This window comes from Lutjanus erythropterus, chromosome 2, assembly GCF_056507025.1.
Source record: "Lutjanus erythropterus isolate fLutEry1 chromosome 2, fLutEry1.hap2, whole genome shotgun sequence".
In the NCBI taxonomy this organism is placed as follows: domain Eukaryota; kingdom Metazoa; phylum Chordata; class Actinopteri; order Lutjaniformes; family Lutjanidae; genus Lutjanus; species Lutjanus erythropterus.
In genome coordinates this window covers 34,409,199-34,419,391 of record NC_139318.1, presented here as the reverse complement: position 1 = coordinate 34,419,391, position 10,193 = coordinate 34,409,199, and the positions used below count along the sequence as shown (strand labels likewise).

At 38.9% G+C, this 10,193-nt stretch overlaps 1 pseudogene across 1 annotated transcript; it reads left to right on the top strand.

The window, feature by feature from the left end:
* The first annotated feature begins 915 nt into the window (after positions 1-915).
* LOC146332001 (elastase-1-like) lies at positions 916-6,093 on the top strand (annotated as a pseudogene). The gene is made up of 8 exons (XR_014772387.1): positions 916-955; positions 1,102-1,205; positions 2,323-2,420; positions 2,630-2,755; positions 3,637-3,777; positions 3,835-3,974; positions 5,514-5,663; positions 6,076-6,093. The product of XR_014772387.1 is annotated as an elastase-1-like (transcript).
* The last annotated feature ends 4,100 nt before the right edge of the window (positions 6,094-10,193 follow it).

The following is a 10,193-nucleotide window of genomic DNA, read 5'->3' as shown; positions in this document are numbered from 1 at the left end:
GAGACTCAAAGTAGGACAGATGATAGATGATAGGCTTCACTTTGTGCATATTGAGTTTTGCCAAGTGATATTACACGTTACGGTTGTGCAGGGTTTTGAAGTATAGGCTATTAACTGATACAGAAATAATTAACACGGTCATTTTAACCACAGGATTGTGGATACACTTGGTTTAATTGATTTGCAGTGTAAAAACTCCCAAAAGGTTGCTCTGCTGCATCACATCGCCTCTGGTACAATGAGGTATTAATTTTAATCATTTTTAAACAGATTACACTTGTTTTCTTTTTTGTTGTTGTTTTTGTTTTTACACAGAAATATGTAGTTTACAGCTGTTGGAGGATCACACAGCCTTGTGTAGATATAAAAGAAAATGGACTAGTAGACCAGACCTTAAAAAGCACAGATGAGCTGCACAATGCCTGCAGCGGGTCAACTTTAGCTAATTATAATGCATGAGTTCTGCTGTAACGTGGTGTGTCAGTGTCCCACGTATTTTTCGTTGTTAGATTGAGCTGGCGTGGGCTCTCTTCCGTGGAGGCCGCCATGCTGTACCTCCATGTTTCGACAGTAGCTCAGGATGTTTTTCACAAGTTTCACCGCCACTCTAGGTTCTCCCAAATGGAGAGGCAAGATATTTCCAATCTGCAATCTGCTCCTTTGAAGTGTGGCCCCAGACTGGAAATAAATTTTCAGCACTTAAAGATTGTTGCCGATTCCTAGAAAAACTTTTTCTATTTCAGTAAAGCCAGTGTGATGTGGCAGCGCGCTATCACAAACTGTGATAAAGTCTGAGACGGACCACAGGTGCCTTTCTGACACTGCCAAGCTCAACAGAGGGTCCACAAATGAAGGTCAGCTCAGGATATTTAAAGAATGAAACCTGATTTTTACAAATGTTGAAATGCTGCAGACATGCTCGTGTTCCTGCTCTTCACCACACTCACAGCCACAGGTAAGAAATATTACTGCTGTAAATAATCCACTGCTGAAAAATGGGAATTTTCTCGCTTAGAAACTAAAAAAAATACTGTGGTTAGAATTAACACAAGAGGAAACCATGTGTAAACGGCATTTTAATGAGTTTCCTCTATGCCTCAGTGCAGGCTGAGCTGGAGCTTCGGTCCAGCGACACGCTGAGCAGCACAGCAGGAAGAGTTGTAGGAGGTGAAGAAGTGCCTTCACACACCTCCTGGCCTTGGCAGGTACAATATCACGTAGCCAGAAATAACATGTAAAAATAGTTGTGTAAATGCAGCTCTGCATGTGCCAGATCTGTTTTTGAGATGGTTATAGGTCAATCCTATTTCTGACAATATAGCCTTTCTTATGTTATCCCCGGGAGAATGATGATACAAAATTGTTCTAACCGGAATAATTTGGTATTCTGGGAAAAATGATTTCTTGCTGAGAGTTAGTAGAGAAGATTGGTACGCCTCAGATGTCTGTCCATTAAATATGAAGCTACAGCCGGCAGCTGGTTAGTTAGCTGGAAAAGGGGGAAACAGTTTGCCTAGAGCTGTCAGAAGGCAACAAAATCTGTCATATTATCGTTATGAGCAGATTAAACAAGGTGATATAAGGTGATCTGTAATGAGATGCATAGGCTGAGTTGCACTAACATGACTTTTTAATCATGATTTAACTTTAAATTATGCTACCCCAAACTTTAAAACTAGCTTAAAATGAAGGAAGATTTCCTTTATTTAAACCTCAGTTTAGTTTTTATTCTAAACCCCGGATTAATTCAAATTCTGTTTATTTTAATCAAAGATAAGAAATTGGAGCTTCTCTTTCAAGCCATCATGAGCAGGCTAACTAACTACCAAATAATGCGAGAGTTCTGTTAACTTTTTATCTAGCAAACAATACAATGTTTTGTTGTTATATTTAGGCCCTAAAAGCACTCAGATTTATTTTTTTATTTAGCCCTTTTTTTGTTTTTTTAATTTAGATAAGCAAGCATCTGTGTACTAAAACTCTTAGTTATGGTGTACATCAATAAAATCTGGTCTTTTGGAGCTAACAACAGCCAAGATGTTGCCTGTAGCCTCATATTCAGCACAAATATGAGCAGTATTGATCTTCTTATCTAATTGCAAGCAAAAAGCACATTTCCCAAATGTCAAGCGTAAAAATCACCTCCTTAAGGCCATTAAGTGCATCAGCATGCACTGCATTTTTTTGTAATTTTCAAAACTACACTTATCATCTGCTTCATTATATTTCGAAGATTTAAGAACTTTCCTTTTTTTCCTTGTTTTTTTACGCTGGAAGAAAAGGCTTTTTCTTGATAAGAATATTTTGTGATTCCTATTTCAGGTCTCTCTCCAGTACTACTCTGATGGCTATCACCATTTCTGTGGAGGAACACTGATCAGGAGAGGATGGGTCATGACTGCTGCTCACTGTGTGTACAGGTAACAGATTTTGTAAACCTTGTGTTATTCTAATCTGCTGTACTGCACTGTTACAGGCCCCCACACTTTTTTTTCCATCACATTACACACCACCTGCACAAAAAAGTGTTTTCTGTTTCCTTTCTTGTTTTTGTGTCCTACCTCTCTTGTAATGCTTTTTTTTCTCTTTCTTTCTGTGGAAACAAATGCACTAATCCAAGCTAAAACAGTTCCAGGTCCATGCATGTGGTCCTCGGTGATCTTGTCCTGCACCGCAGCCATGGAACCGAGCAGTTCAGGACTGTCGTCAATGTTTATATCCACCCTGAATGGAACAATAACAGCATCTCCTCTGGGTGGGTCTGTCTGTTATTGCACTTTAGTATCTGTCCAGTTCTCACAGACCACATGCAGCAAACATTTTGGGTAAATATTTTGACAGATCTTTATTTGACAGTATTCAACCATTTGTTAGACCCTTTTTAGACTTGAGGATATTCCTATTAAAAGGCTGCTGTGGGTCATGTAAAAGGTGTCACTTCTTCTCAACCTTGTCTTCCCTTCCGACTGCTTTGATGAGGGGAAACTGTGAAACTTTGCTGAATCAGAGCCAGGGTGAGCAATTTTTCAAGCAGTCGACACATTACTCAGCCTGTACACTGACATATGGAGCAGGTTAGGATATCCTCATTTAGGAAAACCGAAGCAATCAGATGTTCACTTGCTCGCTTGTTCGCATCACCTCCGGTTAGGAAGTGGTGTGAGCTTGGTGGTGTGGTAATTACAATTAGGCCAAACTATGTGTGTGTTAAATTGTAATAATGGTAATGGTATAAAAACACTTTAGTTTACAGTAGAGTTATGTTGTAATGTGTGCCTAATTACCCTCTAATGAAGTATAATAAGGCTCTAATAAAGGCTTTAATAATGTCTGATAAGTTTTTTTTTTCTAATTTAAAGTGTGGATTGTTACATCTTATTAGTGTACTGTAAAATGAAGCGTGACCAACATTTTTATCTCATTTAACATATTAGGTTCACAGTAGTTTACACTTGCTTTTGCATTAGAGTTAATGTTGGATTTTGATGGATTTGATGAGCCTTAGAACTGCCTTTAAATTAAATTATGACTGCATGATGTCTTCTATTTGCATCATTATTTAAAAGTCATCATTACAATAGGACCATTTTGTGTTGCGACTAAATGATAATTATAGTCCCATTCTTCGACCTGTAGTAATGACATCGCTCTGCTGCGGCTCTCATCTGAGGTCTCATTGACCTCTTACGTGAAGCTGGCCTCTCTGCCTCCTTTTGGCGAGATCCTGCCCCATAACAACCCCTGCTACATCACTGGATATGGGAGTACCTCCAGTGAGTCAGATGTGACCGGCCACGCTCATCATTTTGACTGTAAATTGTGCAGTCGTCACAGTCTCGCTTTACACGTTTGTCTCGTCTCTGCGTACCTTCAGCTGGTGGGGGCATGAGACCTGCATCAGCTCCGGCTGGTGGGGCAGCACTGTCAAGACCACCATGATCTGTGCTGGAGGAGGCGCTCAGTCAGGATGCAACGTGAGTCTGCTCATATCAAACATATGAAAATACAACAAATACACTGGAGAATAGATTTCTAACTGAGCATGATAGTACAAACAATTCCATCCTGTTTTCTATCAGCAGCTGAACAAAATTTTCCCAAACTGAATCAATCCTGTGGGCGAAAACAAAACACATTACATCTTTATACGCCTGTTCAAACAGATACAACTGAGACCAGTGTTCATCATTCTACATTTAAATATAATATTTTATCAAATTTTATTTGTGGTCAAGATTGAAGAACAACCACCGTCTTTGTGCGAACACAACCAAAGTTCAATTGTGCCACCTCATATTGTGCTTTGTTTTAAGATTCACACAATTTACAAGGAATAAATAGATGGGAATAAGCTCTGGGAATAAAATTGTAGCAATAAAAATGACAGAAAAGCACAAAAATAAATAATATAAAGCATACAAATACAACTGACAATAAAATACAAGGTGCAAAAGCATTCAGCAGGAAATATTTTATAAGGTGCTGTGTGACAGATATGGAGTGATGGTGAGCTTTGTGGGATGTTGATGATGTGTGGTTAGTGTAGAAATATCACTCATATTCAGTGTTTAAAGTGACACGTGAGAAGATATTGCACAGTACATCGGTCTTGTCGGACTGAGGAGATGTCTGAGCTCAGCAGCTTTGGGGAAAAGCTGTTTTTCCACACAATTCATTAAGGAAACCGGAGCTTTTTAATGGTTTTTGTTGACATGTAAATGGATTCAATTCCCAATTAGGGGTCGCCACAATGAATCATCTGTCAAACCGAGCCCTGCCCAACTCAGCATTAGAAACTCATTGTATGATCTGCGTATTTAATTTGGCATAGGCTTTTACAACGGATGGCCTTCTTGACACAACCCTCATCATTTATCTGAGCTTGGGACTGACAGTTAGGAAATACACTTGCTTGTGTGTCCACAGTGGCTGGGCAACAACCTGGATTTCAGTGTCTTGCACAAGAAAACTTTGATATGGAACAGGGGGAGTCGGGGATCAAACTGGAAACCCTGCAATAGATGGCCTGTCCTACCTCCTGAGCAGGCAGATTAAAGTGTTAGAATTGAATACAGTAAAATTAGAAGTGTTTTCAGTGTATTTTTTAAAGGTTTTATATATATGTATATGAGATTTTGAACATTCTTTTAGTTTTATTCGACCAAAACAGAGGTAGTAATTGTTGGAATGGTGGAAAAACAGACCAAGCTTTTTCTAGTGAGTTATTATTTTGTTTCTGTTGAGTTTGAAATATGTTTTACAATAATCCGTGAGGCAAAATTACTGTATTTGTCGATATAGTCTGGCAAGCCAACGCTGCTTTTAATTTTGGTCTGAGATTGATGAGCCTTTAACCATTGTAAAAAAAAAAAAAAAGTCACAAAGTGAGGCTGCAATAGAGAAGGGCAACCACAAAATATCTGCAAATCATTCACCAACCTTGTTACAACAGAAGTCTATAAGGTAAAAAGATGTATTATATTTGACAAAGAGTTGTTTTTGTTTCATCCTAGGGTGACTTTGGTGGCCCCCTGAGCTGCAGAGTTAACAACAGTTGGTATGTCCATGGGATAGCCAGCTTTGTGTCTGGTATGGGATGCAACGCGCCCCAGAAGCCCACTGTGTTCACCCGCGTCTCTGCCTACATCACATGGATGAACGAGGTCAGAGAAACTAAAGGAAAAGATCAGATACTATAAAGTCTCGCTTGATATATGAGTTGAATTCACTTTTAAAACACTGTAGTTCAGCAAGTCAGTTAATTTGAAATAAAAGGGATAGGTTGGATTTTTTAAGTGGGGTCCTATGAGGTATGCAGTCAGTGGATTACCTACGGTAGATAGTGGTTTGCATGCCTCCCAAGTTGTAGAAAGCTAAGCAATGCACTGCTGTGGACAGGGTCAGCAACAAAACATATTTTAGCTGCCTAAAAAAGGCCCAATTAAAAAAATTGAACGCAGAACGCCATCTACAGGTAATACGCCGATTAAGGAAAATCCCACTTCAAAAAGTCTGAACTATTCCTTTAATGTGCAGTTGATAATATACTGAATATGTGTATGTTTGCTCTTCCAGGTCATGAGCAGTCCGTGAAATTGATTATTTTATTGCTACAGAAACTTCCCTGAATTGAGCTTGCTCTCCATCTGGTGAAATCTTCTACAAATAAACATCTTCAAAGTCAATATGTGTGTTTTCAACTATTTTTAAATGCCTCATGTTTGCATTTCTCAGGGTTGACCACTTTTGAGGTCATCTCTTAATATTTCTCTGCACTGATGCATAGATTGTGCACCAGCATCAAGACAAACCCTGAGATTCAGAGATACACCTGACAAACCTCTGTCTCATCTGGCCTCCTAAAACTTCACATTTGCCATTTTCTCATTCAGAGGCATGTGAGCATTGTCAGCACTCAGCAAAGTTAACTCAGTGACAGAAATGGGACGAATACAGAGGCGAGCAGCAGACGGTGCACTGAGGGGACGTACCGGGGACATGAGGGTACACTTTTTTTTTTTTTTTTTTGACATAATGCAAATTTGATTTGATTCGTCTCAGTCCTGACAGCCAGCAGTCCTGAGGAAATGCTGACATTCATTTTGCAGCCTTTTTGTCTTTTGGTTGACTTGTCCTTTAGCATTATTCCTGTTATTTTTTCCAAATTAAACTCTTGTCCTCTTCTCACTTTTTGGTCAGATAAAATTGGTCGGAATGGTGTTTAATAAACAGGAGGTTTGTGTTACCCTTTCTGTGGCCTCTCTGGGGGTTTTGTGACATTTTCGGAGGAAATGGCTGCAGCGAGCATGGAGGCACTAATGGAGGGTACATTAAATGCATGATAAGTCTATCTATGATGGGAACCACACACATGTCACAGCTGTGCTATAATCAGAATGGAAACAGTTCTGACGTATAGAAAAGTGTGGAGAAGAAACTGATTGCACTTTGTGTTTTATGTCCTTTTCCTTCAGACTTTTATTCCCACAGCTTTTGATGTAAAATCTGGTAAATGCCAGTGAACGTAAAGAATTTATATTACTAAATGTTTCATTTTGACCTTGAAATGCTGGAGTTTCACCCACAAATAAGTTTAAAGTAGGGCCTAAGGGAAGGTTAGAATCGCCATTATTTAAGCAGACGTATCAGTTAAATCCTCCCAGCTATACTTTTGCTAATGTAGGATTGCTGTAGTGGATGTTGAAACTCTTTAGAGCTGAAATAAAGACATTTCACACTACAGTGTGCTCCATAAACTAAATAGACACTCTTTTTTGCAGCTAAATTTAATCAAAGAAACTGTGCAATGAGTTTTTGAATGAAAAATCTTGTTATGCAACAAATAAGAGTTAACACGCCTATAACAATTGTGTAGAAATTTAATTTAAAAGAATAACAAACAAGATAATACATGTTAATTAGTGAGCTGTAGGACTGCTGGTAGGTGGATTTTGTTACATTTGGATGAAGCCTGGTTCCAGTCCAGCTGAGCTAAACTAAGCTGAGCAGCTGCTGTATATGCATGTACACAGGTGTATGTAAAGTAAATGCAGTGTTCGGGATTTATATTGACAGTGACAGTGCATGATGATATATGTATATATGTTAAAAATGGTGCATTTTAAACTGTGATGGCCTGTGATGGCCTATGGGAATAAACTGTTCTTGTATCTGGTTGTTGTTGAAGCACCTACGAGAGAGGAGAAATTGAAACAGGTTGTGTCCAGGGTGTGATGGATCTGCAGCGAGGTTTCCTGCCAGTTTCCTGACTCTGTACACATATAAGTCCTGAGTGGAGGGCAGGTTGGCACCGTTGCGGGGGTTCCTGCCCTGTTCGGCGGCTGATCCAAACCAGACTGCATGTCCAAACACGGACATGCAGAGAACAGACTGGAGATTTTTCCGATGATAAATGGCGATATTGCAGACAGAATGATTCATTGTGAGGCGGACGTCTGTGGATGCACAAAAACCTTTTCAAAGGTCATGTCTACATGGCTACCCCGCTGTGATATTGTCAGAGAAGAACAGATAACAGGGCTCAGATCATACGGCATGTCATAGATAAGTTGTCAAAGTGTTGCTCAGCAACTGCGGGATGTGTAGTTGGTATGTGCAGCCTGAATAGTTGAGCCATTCAGAGCAGCACTGTTAATCATGTCTACATCCTTGAGCCACAGTAATACTGGCACACAGATGGTGAAGTAAAGCTACTGTATGCCACCACACAATACACACTGGGACACAGAGTTATAATAATACCTCAACTGCACCTCATGAATACTTATTAAAGGCTTCAAGTGGAATACTGTATTGTAGACTCAGGGTTATTACTGCATCAGCTTAAAGACTGATCTTAATCTACCTTTGCTGTATATACATTCAGCAACTTGCAACTTCAAACACCACAGTAGGAGTGATAACAAAATGCTGCAAAAGTCCTCTCTTTGATACCCCCATTGTAGATAAAACATGATAAAATTTCCTTTTCACATCAATGATCCTCACAGTGGATGCACATTTAAAAATTCCATCTGAGTTTTTTTTTTAATTTATTTTATTTTTAGGTGTGAAGATAATAAAGTTTTCATAGTCAATCAATGATCAAACACGGATTAATTTGAATTACAGAAAACGACCAATCAAATTTCTTCCCTTGTTCCAACTTCCAGAAAATGGGATTAAAGTTAAAATATTCTATTTCTCCTTTTGCTATTTTTATGTAGCCCACTCTGGGGATTATATCCAGAACTGTTCTACCTACCAATGATCCATCTAGAGCCCATCCAGGGGGATCTAAGACCAGAGCAGAGATGCAAGGAGCAGCACACTCTGCTCCACCTAATATCGTACGTAAGCATGAAATGATGGTAAAGATATCAACTATGGCAGAACACAAGTAAAATGAATTTATTACAGATACATGTGCATTAAAAAAAATATATACCATGATGATCTTTTAACACACATTCAATAAATAATCTTTCTTGCACAAAGGGTTCCTTGGATGAAAAGCACCCTAAGGTAAAAATCAGTAGGATTTGTTAGAGCTGTCATAAAAGCACCAGAACATAATACAAATACAGACGTTTTGAGCGGGTAAAGCATCCCGAGCACGGCAGATACAGTGACCAAAACACACTTTAATGAGTCACTCACTCACTCACTCCTGACTGTAGTTTTTTAAAAACAACTTTGTTTAAATTATACAAAACAAGACGGGGACCAAACACACAAAAGCTGAAGCCAAATATCAAATGGTGAAAATGATCCTGCAGCAAAGCCGAATACAAACCGCATACAACAGATGAATCATTCTGATCCTGTAACTCCAGACCTCCACATTCAGCCCACTGGCTACCTGTTGTGTCCAGAATTAAATTTAAAAGTTTACTTCTGGTCTACAACACACTCTGGGCCAGGTAAGCCTCACAATACATCTCAGACATGTTGTCAGCTTATATCCACAGTAGATCTCTCCGGTCACAAGGTGGAAATCTCCTCCATGTGCCAAGAGCTCTGTCAAAGTCCGCTGAGATGGCTTTCAGTATTTATGCACCCAAAGAATGAGTGTTTGCCTGCTGATGTTAGATTTCCTCCAACACTGGTTTCTTTTAAAACCAAACTAAATACTTTCCTTTTCACTGGTGCATTTTCTTAAATAAACACCCAGTTTGCTTGCATATATATACATGGATGTGCTTGTTTATTTGCACATTTTACTGTTTTATGTAATCTTATGTAAAGAACTGCTTTTGTTTGAGACAGTGCTGTGCAAATAAATTTTGAATTTGAATTTTGACCGTGAAAATAAGAAAGAGATATATGAAAATAAAAACAAAACAAAAGAAGCAAAAACAGAAAGCACAACTGAGGAAAGTAAGAATGGACCAAATAACAAAATATGTATAGTTTTTTTTAGTATTTCTTTTAATTTTCCCTTAATCTTTAGCAACTTAAAGTAGTTTGCAAAATTCTATACATACACTGTGTATGAGGGAGACATACCTGACTGTATATAGAGGCCAACACACATGGAAAAAATGGATTCAGTTGCTGAATCAGCTATTCCATGTATGAATTCCCCCGTGTCTACTGTGCTGATAACAGTGAGACAGACGCAGGTGGACATTTGCTGTTATTGAACAAGTCTCTCACATACACACTAACATACAGACACTATCAGCAGCGGG